Source organism: Balaenoptera borealis, assembly GCF_965194805.1.
Source record: "Balaenoptera borealis genome assembly, chromosome: 1".
In the NCBI taxonomy this organism is placed as follows: Eukaryota; Metazoa; Chordata; class Mammalia; order Artiodactyla; family Balaenopteridae; genus Balaenoptera; species Balaenoptera borealis.
Window position 1 is genome coordinate 102,495,858 of NC_138860.1, and position 12,564 is coordinate 102,508,421.

At 38.3% G+C, this 12,564-nt stretch overlaps 1 pseudogene across 1 annotated transcript; it reads right to left on the bottom strand.

Moving 5' to 3' along the window:
* Positions 1 to 2,774: 2,774 nt before the first annotated feature.
* On the bottom strand, positions 2,775 to 11,234 carry LOC309619606 (large ribosomal subunit protein eL43 pseudogene; annotated as a pseudogene). Its single transcript has one exon. The product of its transcript is annotated as a large ribosomal subunit protein eL43 pseudogene (transcript).
* Positions 11,235 to 12,564: the final 1,330 nt, after the last annotated feature.

The window sequence follows — 12,564 nt, forward strand, 5'->3', positions numbered from 1 at the left end:
AAAATTAAGAGAAAAAATTATAAACACTGAAGGAGGAAACAAGACAATGGCAAAGAATTGAATGAAGGCTGTCTCAGACTTTATCTCTACAGCATTAACTACAGTTAACTAAACAGTGTACAACAATTCTGGTTCTATCTTTGCTTGGTCTTGGCTGCTAGAGCTTCATTTACCAAATCTGGTAAAAGATAGAGTTGGACAAGATATACCTATCAGAAATACCGTGTTTTTATATTAGTGTCAATGGAGGATATTCTTTTACCAGATTCATGGGACCAATAGAGCATGCAATCTGTTTTTGTCGCTTTATACAGGAGTTGAGAATATTTCATTTGCATGATGCTCTTCATTTTACTAAGGAATGGTTATTGTTAAGATTATTTTTCAACTAATCTTATTTGCAATTGATTGTGTAGGATATAAGAATGTGTTAGAATAATGTATCATGCAAGAGAGGAAAAGCAAAATATTTTTAGTTGAATTGTAAATACTGATACACTTTAACCTCTCAAAAAATAATACAACAGACCAGTGTGGGCCAGAACACCTCGGTTTCAGCTGCCTATGGTCAGAACTCTCTGGGGAACTCTGGTCTCTCCCAACAGCACAATAAGGGGACCCTGAACTCTGGTTTAACTAAGCCACAGGTCCCAAGGGTATCGGCAACCACGGGAGGCCAGAATTCCACATGGCAACATCAGGGAATGCCGAACCTGAGTGGCCAGGCCCCAGGAACAACTCCGTAAGCCCCTTCACTGCAGCTTCCAGTTTCCACATGCATCAGGCCCACCTGAAAATGTCCAGCCCGCAGTTCTCCCAGGCGGTGCCCAGCAGGCCCATGGTCCCCATGAGCTCAGCAGCTGCAGCGGGGTCCATGTGAGCACACAGCAGAGGACCAGTGCCCCTGCCCCAGCACCTCCCCAGGGAGCCCCACAGCAGGGCTTGCCAGTCCTGAGCCCAGCTGGGCCTGAGCTGGGCGCCTTCAGCCAGAGCCCCGCCCCAACAGTGGGCGGCCGGGCAGGGCTACACCGTGCCCAAGCCTACCCTGTGCGGACCGCAGGCCAAGAACTGCCCTTTGCCTACAGTGGGCAGCCGGGTAGCAGCGGGCTGGCCAGCATGGCCGGAGATGCCGACCTGATCGACTCCCTGCTGAAGAACAGGACTTCGGAGGAGTGGATGAATGATTTGGACGACCTTCTAGGGCCTCAGTAACAGGAGGATTTATGGTGTTTTCAGTGTTCATACAGCCTATATTTTTGTTCTTAAATTCAAGAAAGAGCAATTATTTTGGACCAAAAGCCCACAGCCCAGGGAGCTGGGCAGGTAGAGCTAGATTCTTGGGCTGAGGCCTGGTCCTGCCAGGCTCTGGGGGACCCAGGGCTCCCAGCCAGCAGTTGTGCTATGTTGGGCTGGCCCCACCCCATCTGCTGGCATCGTTATCTGGTGTTGGGACAGCAGGACTGGGTTCTACAGGTGGTTTTCTACCCAAATGACAAAAAAACCAACAGTGACCCCACGATGTCAGGCTTATAAAAATCTGTGCTATCATGTTGACTTAATCCAAGATTTCTCCACTTGCCCCAATTTTGGGACAAATTTTTGTTGAAACTTTATAGCAGAACTGTTTGCAATTTGTAGCGTAGAAAAGATTTTAAATTTCTTTTAAAGTTTTAAAACAGATTAGGGTAGGTGGTGGTTTAAATTGATAAGTGGCATTGGAACCTTAGGGTTTCCTTTTGATTAAGAGCCTTTTTAATTCCTGCTCTCTGTCAGCTTTCAGGGCAAAGGGAGGCTCACTGGAAAATCATTTCCGTAAGTGCAGGCTGTGACTGCACGTGCCAAAAAGGAAGAGGATGCCATGAGACAGCAGAGTTAGTGACACAGAGGTGGTCTTTCCAGCAGCTCCTCCTCCTCCCAGAATGCTGTTCTTCCAGGCTGGCATTTAGGAGGATGTGGCCTGAGGAATCCCTTCCTCCCATGTGTTGGTAGCAGGACCCCAGGTGGCCCCCAGGCCAAATGCTGAAATGAAATAATTGGAATTCCTGTGTCCTCTTTTGTTGTAACTTCCTGCCTTTTGCAGTTTACCTGAAAACTCATATTTAATGTGTTAGGAAGTTGACCATTGTTGAGTAATGCACAGATGTCTTTCCTGCACCCTGTCCTCATTTCCCATAACCTTTCTTTCTGCCTCCCCTTCTTTCTCTCCCCAGCCCAAATGGAAAAACTCCTTAAGCCACTGATTTACTAGATTGGAGAGGAAAAGAGTCATTAGAATTCCCTAGGGAACCCTAGCATAGTAAGGAGCTGGGTATCCCCTCCCCAGAAAGCAAAGGTTTGTGGGAAGGAGAAAAATAGGTGTGCCCTGTTTGGCAGGGAGGATGCAGGCCAGGCCAGAGGAAGGAACTCCACTTTGTTTTACTACTTCTGCCACTCCCTCGTCAGATGACTTGCACTTTTCTTTTCTTTTTTTTTTTTTTTAATTATTTATTTATTTATTTATCTTATGGCTGGGTTGGGTCTTCGTTTCTGTGCGAGGGCTTTCTCTAGTTGTGGCAAGTGGGGACCACTCTTCATCGCGGTGCGCAGGCCTCTCACTATCGCGGCCCCTCCCGCTGTGGAGCACAGGCTCCAGACGCCCAGGCTCAGCAACCGTGGCTCATGGGCCCAGTCGCTCCGCGGCACGTGGGATCTTCCCAGACCAGGGCTCGAACCCGTGTCCCCCGCATTGGCAGGCAGACTCCCAACCACTGCGCCACCAGGGAAGCCCAACTTGCACTTTTTAAAGAGAATTGCTTTGTAACACTGATACATCCTTTCTAAAGATTCAAGTGGATTTCTCTTTTAAGGTCTATGAGTTTTTAGGTCTTGACTAAGCTAAGAGTCCACAACAGAGTATTACTTGTGGGCTGTTTGTGGGAAATGAAGACAGAGCACTTCGATGTAACGAAATCAAAATGGTAAGCACAAGGTGAGACCCTGTTAAACGGGGTGCCGGAGAGAAAATAGTACACTGAAAAGAGTGGCGTATATGCAGAGTGGTCTCTGGCGAAATCACAACCCCATTTTTATTTCCCTGGAGCCTCAAAATGGATAATTCAAGGAGTATCATATGTAAAGAATTGAGCCAATGAAAATGTTCACACAACCAGCTTGAGTGGCTTTGAGGGGACGAAAGCTTATACACACATTGGTAACTATCTTGCACCAGCAGTGCCTTTCATGGGGGTACTTGGACCCTCAGATCTTCTTCTCTAATAGCCATTTGCCACCACGGGTGGTGTTTGGGCCATTTCCCCTTTAAACACCCTCCCTGCCTTCCCCAGTTACTGACTATAACTCTCAAAGAAGGGAATGAATCATAAAACCAGTGAAGACTCCACCCTCTTAGTGAGTTCCCCCGATCTGAAGGGGAAGAGGGTGACTTCAGCGGGTTCTCTACCAAAAATAGGGGGCCGAAGGCTGGTGGTGGGTCCTTGCTCCTCTCCTGGTCTCCCTCTGTCTGCTGCTCACCTCTATCCCCAGGCTCTGGTGTCTCGGCCTCCCCCTTGTAAGGAGGGCTGCCCCTGCCTTAGTCCTGAGGCCACCTAGACAGACAGCAGGCTTCTCACTTGCTGCAGTGTCAGAGCAATAAAATGTGATGCTTGGAGTCCCCCCAGGGAGCTGCCTGTGGCTTTATTAATGAATCTGGTTTTTGGGTAGTCAGGGAAGGAGACAACTTCGCTTCAGTGCAAATCTCCATCTTTCAGGAGCCATGACTCAAAAGAAAAGGGTGCTTGGACTTTTGTTATACACACTTGCTTTGTGTAAATAAATGTTTACAATTTTGTATTAAAGATGGAATAAGCATTAGAACTTCTGACTGTATATTTTTTACTTTTATAGATTTTAAAACTATGATCCTTTATATATGTGTTTTGGGGGGCTATAAGTTTTATGTCAAACAGTTGGTATTGTTAACTTTTTACTGTCATCAAAGTACAAAAAAGTCCTATTAATTCCCTTATTCTTCCACTTCCCTTAACTCTGGTATACACCAAAAAGAAATCTTTACTTTCCTGTTTTATCATTATAAAATAATAAAAGTATTTTGCTAGTATGGAAAAAAAAATAATGCAACATATAATCATATAGTCAGCCCTCAAATTTAAACAATACTAAAACATTGCCATATTTGTTTTAAAGAAATAAAATGTTAACGATAAAGCTTGCCTTACTCCTCCATATTATTATATGGGTATCCGATATATTATTTTCTGAGTGATGAAAGTATATACTTATTAACAATTCAACTAAAAAAGAAACACCCCTTTCAGACTCCCCCATGAACATTTGGATGTGATATGATAGCAGTAAGTTACTTGAGGGAGTTCTTATATGAAAACATTTTTAGCGAGACATATTTAATCCATTTGGGTTGCTTAGTTTAAATAACCTGGAATATGTGGATTTATGGGATAGAGCTTTTTGGAAACCAAAAATATAAACTATGAAGCCCCAACCTTAAGTATGTCCTCTGAGCTTGCCCTACATTTAGAAGGTCTGGTACTCCAAAACCAAGATGAGTCCCAATGCATTGAAAGGGGCTTTTTGGAAGTTGCATCAGATAATTTGGTGCCTTCCAAAAGCAGATGCTTATACACCTCTGGGTGATTTTTACTTTTATTTCTCACTAATCATTAGTAAAGTTTGGTTTGGGGTAAGATCTATGATTTCTGTGAGTCTTCTCTGATAATTCAGCCTCTTGTATCATTGCAACTTACAACCAACCCTCACCAGCAAGTAGATTATGTTGAAGCAGAACCTGCTCACAATAACAACAATGAAAAGCATAAATATTTAGAAAATATTATAATATAAAATACATGGCACTCAAATAGTTAATCCACAAATGTTCCCTGGAAAATATAAAAGACTTGAGTAAAGCTAAAGCAATAAAGAGATTTCTAGAATGAGAAGATTGAACATTATAAAGATATCACCTCATGTTAAATTATTTAGAGATGAATGTAATTTCAATAAAACTTGATACTGGATATTAATTTTACTTGAAACAACTATTAATGAATGCAAATAGAAAACAGAATAGGAGAAGATAAAGAAATCTATAAAAAATTATTCTTACCATTTCCTACCAAACTGTCAAAACCTGACAGAATACTGGCCATTCTAGCTGTTTCTAGCAGGTAGTTTCAGTGCAATGGCTGAGATGCTGTTTAAAGATTTAGTAAAAATGGTAGTCCTGAAGAGTAACTGATGGCAGTAAAGAAGGATAATGTTAATTAATCACCAGATCTAAGGACAATTGTGAACTATGTTTCAAAAACCAGGATGCTTGTAAAAAATCTCAATTTTTTTTCATATGAATGCACCTAGGATTTACTATCAGAGCATTAACAGTATACCTTAGAATTAGGCCCCCTAGGTTAACAGTGTACTGCTGATCAGAATACACATGTCTCAACTCAAGCACCACCTCTCTCAGGTCACACCCTTTTGGAGATCCACAAATTGGGTTATTTGGACTCCTTTTCATTAATTTAGCACATGAATATCCACCTATCTTAGCATGTATCAAGCAGTAACATGTCTGTTTGTCCTCCTCTGTCAAGACACTCTGACATCTTGGGGAGCAGAGGCTATTTCTTTCAAAAATTGCTTTCATTAATATATTCTAATGCTCAGCAGAGTGTCTGAAATAAAATAGGAGCTAAATAAATTTATATTCTGTTAAACAAACGCATGAATGGATAAACAGCAAGGAATTATCATTTCCAGATTCTAGTGGTGGGCATGATATAAGCTTACATTTCCTTCTCACAGTAAGATTTAATTATACATATTGTTATCACATTTTATAGAAGAGAAAACTTATGCCATTAGCTGCTTAAAGTCATTTGAGTTTCAACCTCATGGTGATTTGGAGTTAAACCACATGATTTTTAAAAATCCTTAATAACATGAACAAACAGAGGAACTGAACAGATAACCTCCCTCAAACGGATTTTAAAATATAAAGGAGTTTAACAAATAATAAAGTAGGAATGTCAAATTAATGGGAGTGAGTGATAATATTTATTAAATAACATTGAAAATATTGGCTTGAAATTTGAAAAAATGAATTAATTTAAATAATTTCACACCTTTTAAAATAAATTTTAATTTGATTGAAGATTACATTTTAAAATCAGCAAATGGAATTAAAAGAAAAGCTATATGTCTCAAATGTTTGGGTGAGAAGGTATTAAAAACTGAAAGTGATAGAAATTATTAAGAAAAATATGAACAATTTGGCCAGATTGTTTTTATTATCTATTTTTTACGTTTTTTTAAAGAAAAAATTACATAGAGTAAAAATGTATAATTGCAAACATGTTGGTGGAAAGTTGCTGAAAGAGGATTTATTTTATTTATAAATAATAAAGTATACAATGTAGATGTGTCAGTAAGTTCTTGACAAGATACTTTACCAGAAAAGCAGACATGAATTTACAGGCTAGTGAAGAAAAGTGTCAAGTGGAAGATGTAAGTGAGCAAAAGCACAGAACTTCAATACTGTGTAGATGTGTGAAGTAAATAGGAAATAATAATAATCCAGGCCACCAAGTCATCAGTGTTAAAGGAAATGCCAGGGCCCAATTTAAAAAATTCTTGTCTTCTTTGTTAAAGTAATAGTACCACAAAAAAAATATATTATGAAATTTATAATTACAAACAACTAAATGCACATGCAAACAATTAACATAAAGGCAAATGAAAATGAGATAAATAAAAATGAGTAATCCTATAAGGAAAATATATCAAGGTAGTATGTCAAGGAAAAATCCTATAAAGATACAAATATGTCAAGAATGAAGGATAAAATAATATCCTTTAATTAAACACTAAAAATTTATCTATGAGATTCTTCATTATATCATATATTATTTGTGGAATATAGGTAGGATGGAGGAAACATTACCAATTTTTTACAAGTGGATTCTTGAATACTATTCAAATATTCTCTGTGTTTCGATAACCAGATAAATGAAACATAAAGACATTTTTCCTGAAAATAAGAGACGCTATTGTTATCAGTTCATTTATCATCTCAAGTTCTTGTAAGCAGTCAAAGCAGAAAATCCATTTCTGTCTTGTGTGAACAATATTCCTTCTACCTCTGTCTTACTTTTGGCTGGAGTCTCTGCAAATTCATGTGAAAAATTGGTTTGTCAGTTTTACACTTCAATTCTTTGGGTTGCTGCTATAAAAGGACAGGTAATTTGCTCAGGGGAAGAGCGGAATCTGTGGCAGTAGTTGTCATACTAATGGGTAATTCAGAAAACCATTGGTGCTTCAAACAAGAGTCTCTGATATATAAACACGTCATCATTAGGAAATAGAGAACGTACAATTGAGTATGTAATAGAGAACATACAATAGGGTCTGTAATAAGTATCATTTGATATTCTGACAAATTATCCCATGGCTTTCACAGGCTTTTCATACTTGTCTTAATGTCAGATTTTTTAGAGAATGTCCAGAGATAGAGATTTTTATGTAGAAAGTCTATTGGAAATACCCTTGGGATCAACACGTGTGGAGTCACTAAAGTGGGCAGATTTGACCTCACGATAAAACTGGGAGTTCTAGAGCTGGTATGGCCTTTCATCTTTATCCATCTCTGAAGGAATCATTCTCAAGATTCCTACGTTACGTGAACTAGTCTTTGGATGTGGCAGCTTCTGAAATAGGAGTGTGGCCTTGGGTAAAGCAGCTCTCTTCTACTGAAGACAGTGCCCGGAGAGGGATTCAGCTAAGGATATTAGCATCACTCACTCACAATAGCTGGGGAAATGAATATCTCAGTGCCAGAGGGAAGTTCTGGGTGGTGCACCAATGCATCAACTTCAGTCCACGTTTCATGATTGATGAATTCATTTGCTTCATACAAGAAGTCCTGGAAATATCGCCTCCAGTGTTTTGGTCAGTCTCTTTTCTTGAATAAACGTACAAGGAGAAAGTTAGTGAGACCTGGGCCTCTAAACCTGTTCTCAAGGCCACACTTGAGATTCTTTGCCTCTTGTATTAAACCTGAACAAACATTTTTGGCCAACCTGATATATCATCAGAGTACCAAAGTTTTCCCTGCCCCTATTGTGTACTAACAGCCTGCCTGCCAGGATGGTAATTTTTTTCCCTTGCTTGAAATGATCGAATGGCAGCTTAAAATTTAGAGGGACACTTGCTGTGCCCCTGGTGGAGAAATTCTCTATCTGGGACTGGACTCTAAATCACCAGAGTTCAGTGTTCTGGTAATATACAGCACACATTCCCTGAAATGGATCACTGAGTATGATAATAAACAGAGACACCCCTACCCCAACCCTTACTTCCTGCTTCCTGGGGAAAGAGCATCAAATCATTATCATTAATACAGGGTGCATACCGTGTCCTGGAGAATAGCACTCTATCCTTGCATGGCATGATCTCCAAAAGGATAGCTCAGCTGAACCTTCAAGAGATCATTTTTGCATTTTATCAGCACAATGTTCTGGGTGGCACTGAATGTGACAGAGCCAACAAATCCCAGATTCATGTGTCCACTGCGGCACCTTTTTTTTTTTTTTGCTGGAAAATAGGTCTTTTACATTATGAGGGACTTTGTATAACAGGGAATATTATGAAGGAGTCTGTGTCAGTGGATATAACTTTCTATAAGTCTTTGATTGATGGTGCTGGTTAAGTTCTTATAGGCAGGAAAAGCAAACCATCATTGGAATGTGTGTTAGACTACTGTAAAACAATCATACATTCCCTAATAAAAGTGTGGTGGCAGTTGCTAGTATGGTTAGTCACACTTCCATAGATTCAACTAGTAAGGAGACAAGTCAGGTAAATTTAGACATTTTACTACTCATGTTGTAGCAGGTGACCCACAAATTCCATTGGGGCGATGTGGATGGGAGTCCAGGTGGATACTGTGCACATAGCGGGACCGTGTCACAGCTGAGGAACACTGAGCTTAGAAATTACCCATTCCTATAAGAGGGGTACTGGCAAACCTGCCTATATTTCCTTCTAGAGTGAGACTTCATTCTTACTACCCTGTAATGTAAGTAAGCAGATCCCTGGGAGGGGAAGAGACAGTTTCTATCTTCTGGAATGTAAATGAACCTGAGAATTGAGTGCTAATATGTGGGCATAAAGGAAGATGAGAGAGTTATGGAGAATTGTTTCCCATCGATACAAAATAGGTTTTATTACATTCTCTTGGCCAAAATTTCAGTAGCAAAAGCTTTTACCTGCCAATTTCTACTGTACTAGCTCTTTTTCCCCTGGCCAAGGACCCAATGTAGGGGTTATAATAATTATCAAACATGTCTCTTCCAATTATACATTTAGAGTTTATGTCTCAAGTGAACCCACTGTGAGTTTTAACTGAACCAAGTCTCCTTTAATTACCTGGTCCCTATGCATCCTCCATCTATATAAAAGGACTTGAAAACACTTTGTGTCTATGGATATCAATGTCGAGTTGGATCCTATGTCTTTAAAATACTTGAAAATGTTCCTTTCTGAAGTGCATGGTTAACTAAATATAAGGTTGTAGTTATCATTGGAGCAGTAATGGGGAAAACATCACTACGCACATTTGTTGTGTGTTCCTCCTGGAAAGGTTCCACGTTAGATTTTGCTTCCTCAGAGCACTACTAATTTTCAGGTTTCCTAGGAAACTAATTTTGAATCAGGAACATAGTTGGAATGCCTTTAGCATCAAGATTGTTGGAAGTAGTCTTTAGCAGAAGGGAGATGTACAGGTTTCCTATTCCTGCTGTAACAAATTACTATAAACTTAGTGGCTTAAAACAACACAAGTTTCTTCTTTTATAGTTCTTTTACAGTTCTCAAGATGAGAAGTCCTAAAATGGGTCAGAAGGGCTACATTCCTTCTGAAGGGTCTAGGGGAGAATTGATTTTCTTGCCTTTTCTAGCTCTAAAGGGAACCTGTATTCCTTGGTTCATGGCCTCTTTCTCCACCTTCAATGCCAGAAATATAACATCTTCAAATCTTTACTCTTCTGTCATCACAATGCCATCTGTGTCTGACCCTCTTATTGCCTTCTTATAAAGACCCTTGTGATTAAATCGGCCTCACTCATATAATCCAGAACAATGTTCCCATCTCAAGATCCTTAACCTTATCACATCCACAAAGTTCTTTTTGCCATGGAAGGTAAGGTATTTAAGGTTTGGGGGATTAGGATGTGGACATCTTTGATGCGCCATTATTCAACATTTCACAGTCCACCCTCTGTGATATCTCAATGCATAACACATGAAACTGTGGGTAATTAATGATATTTTCTTTGACATCCCTAGTAAGTCATGATGGGGAACAAAGTGGATGGTTTCTGAAATAGCACAATTTCCTTACAGGTGAAATAATAATGAATCTCAAAATGTGGTTTAATGACACACAATTCTTTAAACTGGTGATACTTATTACCATTTTAGCACTGCAATGTTTATATTTAATCATTACAGTTTCTGCAAATGTTTCATAATGAGATATGATTTTCACATCACATTTGTTGTGAAGCTTCTTTTATTTTTGAACTTATACAATAATAACTTAAATTTTAAAAACTTTTTCATAAATAACAAGTAGCTAATTTGTACTTAAATTACTTTTTCTTATTACATTTGTGCCTCTTTTCTTGTGTGTGGTTCATAAAACCCTTGTTCTTTCTGTAAAATAGAGTAGATTATGAAACAGATATATTATTTAAACATTAGAATTAAACAGAATTAGTTAAGTAGAAGTAAATTTGGGGGTGGTTTGAATTTTTGAATTTTTTTTTGTAAGTTTACCTTTTCCTATAATCACCCAGTTCTTAGTGCTTTTTTATGTTAATTTTTGTGTTACAAATATTAGTTTTTTGTTACATAAATTAACCCATTATTATAGGCTAGCAAAGTTCAAATGGTGGCACTTCTACTGGTCCTTCAGTTCCTTCAGTCTTCTGATGGACGACTTTACTGTGACAGCAGAAGTGGTGTTATAGGTCCGGGCACCACCAGCTACCATTTCATGCAGGAATCACGACGCCAGATGCCCACAGCTGGTCTCTTCATCTTGATTTTGCCACAGAAGGAGCAAGTGTACTTGGCATGCTGGCTGATTTCTTCAGCATTTTCCTGAGGGAGGTACTATAATGGGTCCCATATTTACTGAAAATTCCGGACTTCTTTGTGCGTTAATCATGTCTCTCAACAAATATTAAATTTTTGAAAAGAAGGTGAAACAACACCCAAAGAAATGGAGTATCCATTTTAAAGGAGTTTCCAAAATATAAGCAGTACTTTTTATAATCATTCTCTATTCTGCACCATTAAAGTAAAGATAATAGATTCTCCATGTGAGTGACCCTGAGAAGACCACATTATCCTTATGATAATGCTGCAGTGATGTATGCAAAATATACTGCTAGGTGAGAAGCATATGGTTTAATGGATTGTCTGATATATTGATATTGTTAATACCTTCGATTTTGATCCTAAAGTGAAAGAGAGCTTATAGATCCAGAAATTTGGTGAACTTTCATAATATGTTCATGTTTATAGTTTTAGTTTTTTTGACTCATAAACTAACTTATGCACACTAGAAATATTTGGGTTTTCTTGTTTTCTAACTTTTTGATTAAATTTGAGGTTAAAGAGTTGAAACTGGTAACATTTAAAAGCTATGTCAGGAAAAAAAAAACAGACTTCAATTTCGACAGTGTGACTAGGAGAAAGTTTAGACTTCTAGGCACTGGGAAAATGCTGGAAACATAGATCTAAACTGAAATAAATGCATACACACTTTCCATATTCTTACTGTCAATGAAGAAACATAATTTTCCTTATTTTATATTAAATGGAATGGTTCTATAAATAACTTTTAGAACACGTATCTTCAAAGTTTCTAGGCAAGAAACTTTCAAAGGCAAGAAATATAATGAAATTTAAACCCCAAATAATTAAAATACTCACATCTTTTAGACACAAATTTCGACTTTTAAAATTATTACAGAGAATTATATTACAGAATATATATCATTTTATATCTGCTTAAAAAATCAGCCTAAACTTGTGTTTTAACATTTTTACTAATTAGATAATCGAGGTTCATAATGATCTTAAAATACAATAAGTCCCCTACATACAAATGAGTTCCGTTCTGAGAGTGCATTGTAAGTCCAACAAAGTTAGCCTAGGTACCCAAGTAACACAATTGGCTATATGGTACTGTACTGTAATAGGTTTATAATACTTTTCACACAAATAATACATGAAAACAAACACAAAAAATAAAGAAAACATTCTTAATCTTACAGTACGGTACCTTGAAAAGTACAGTTACGGTACCTTGAAAAGTACAGTACCAGCTACATCCCACTGCTTTTACTCTTGCTTCTGGACATCCTGGATTTGAAATAAAAATGCTATACTACCATACTATATACAGTACTGTATAGTAAAGTACACAAAAGCATGACCACTTGTAGAGGATGTGCGCACGTGACAATGTACACCAGACAT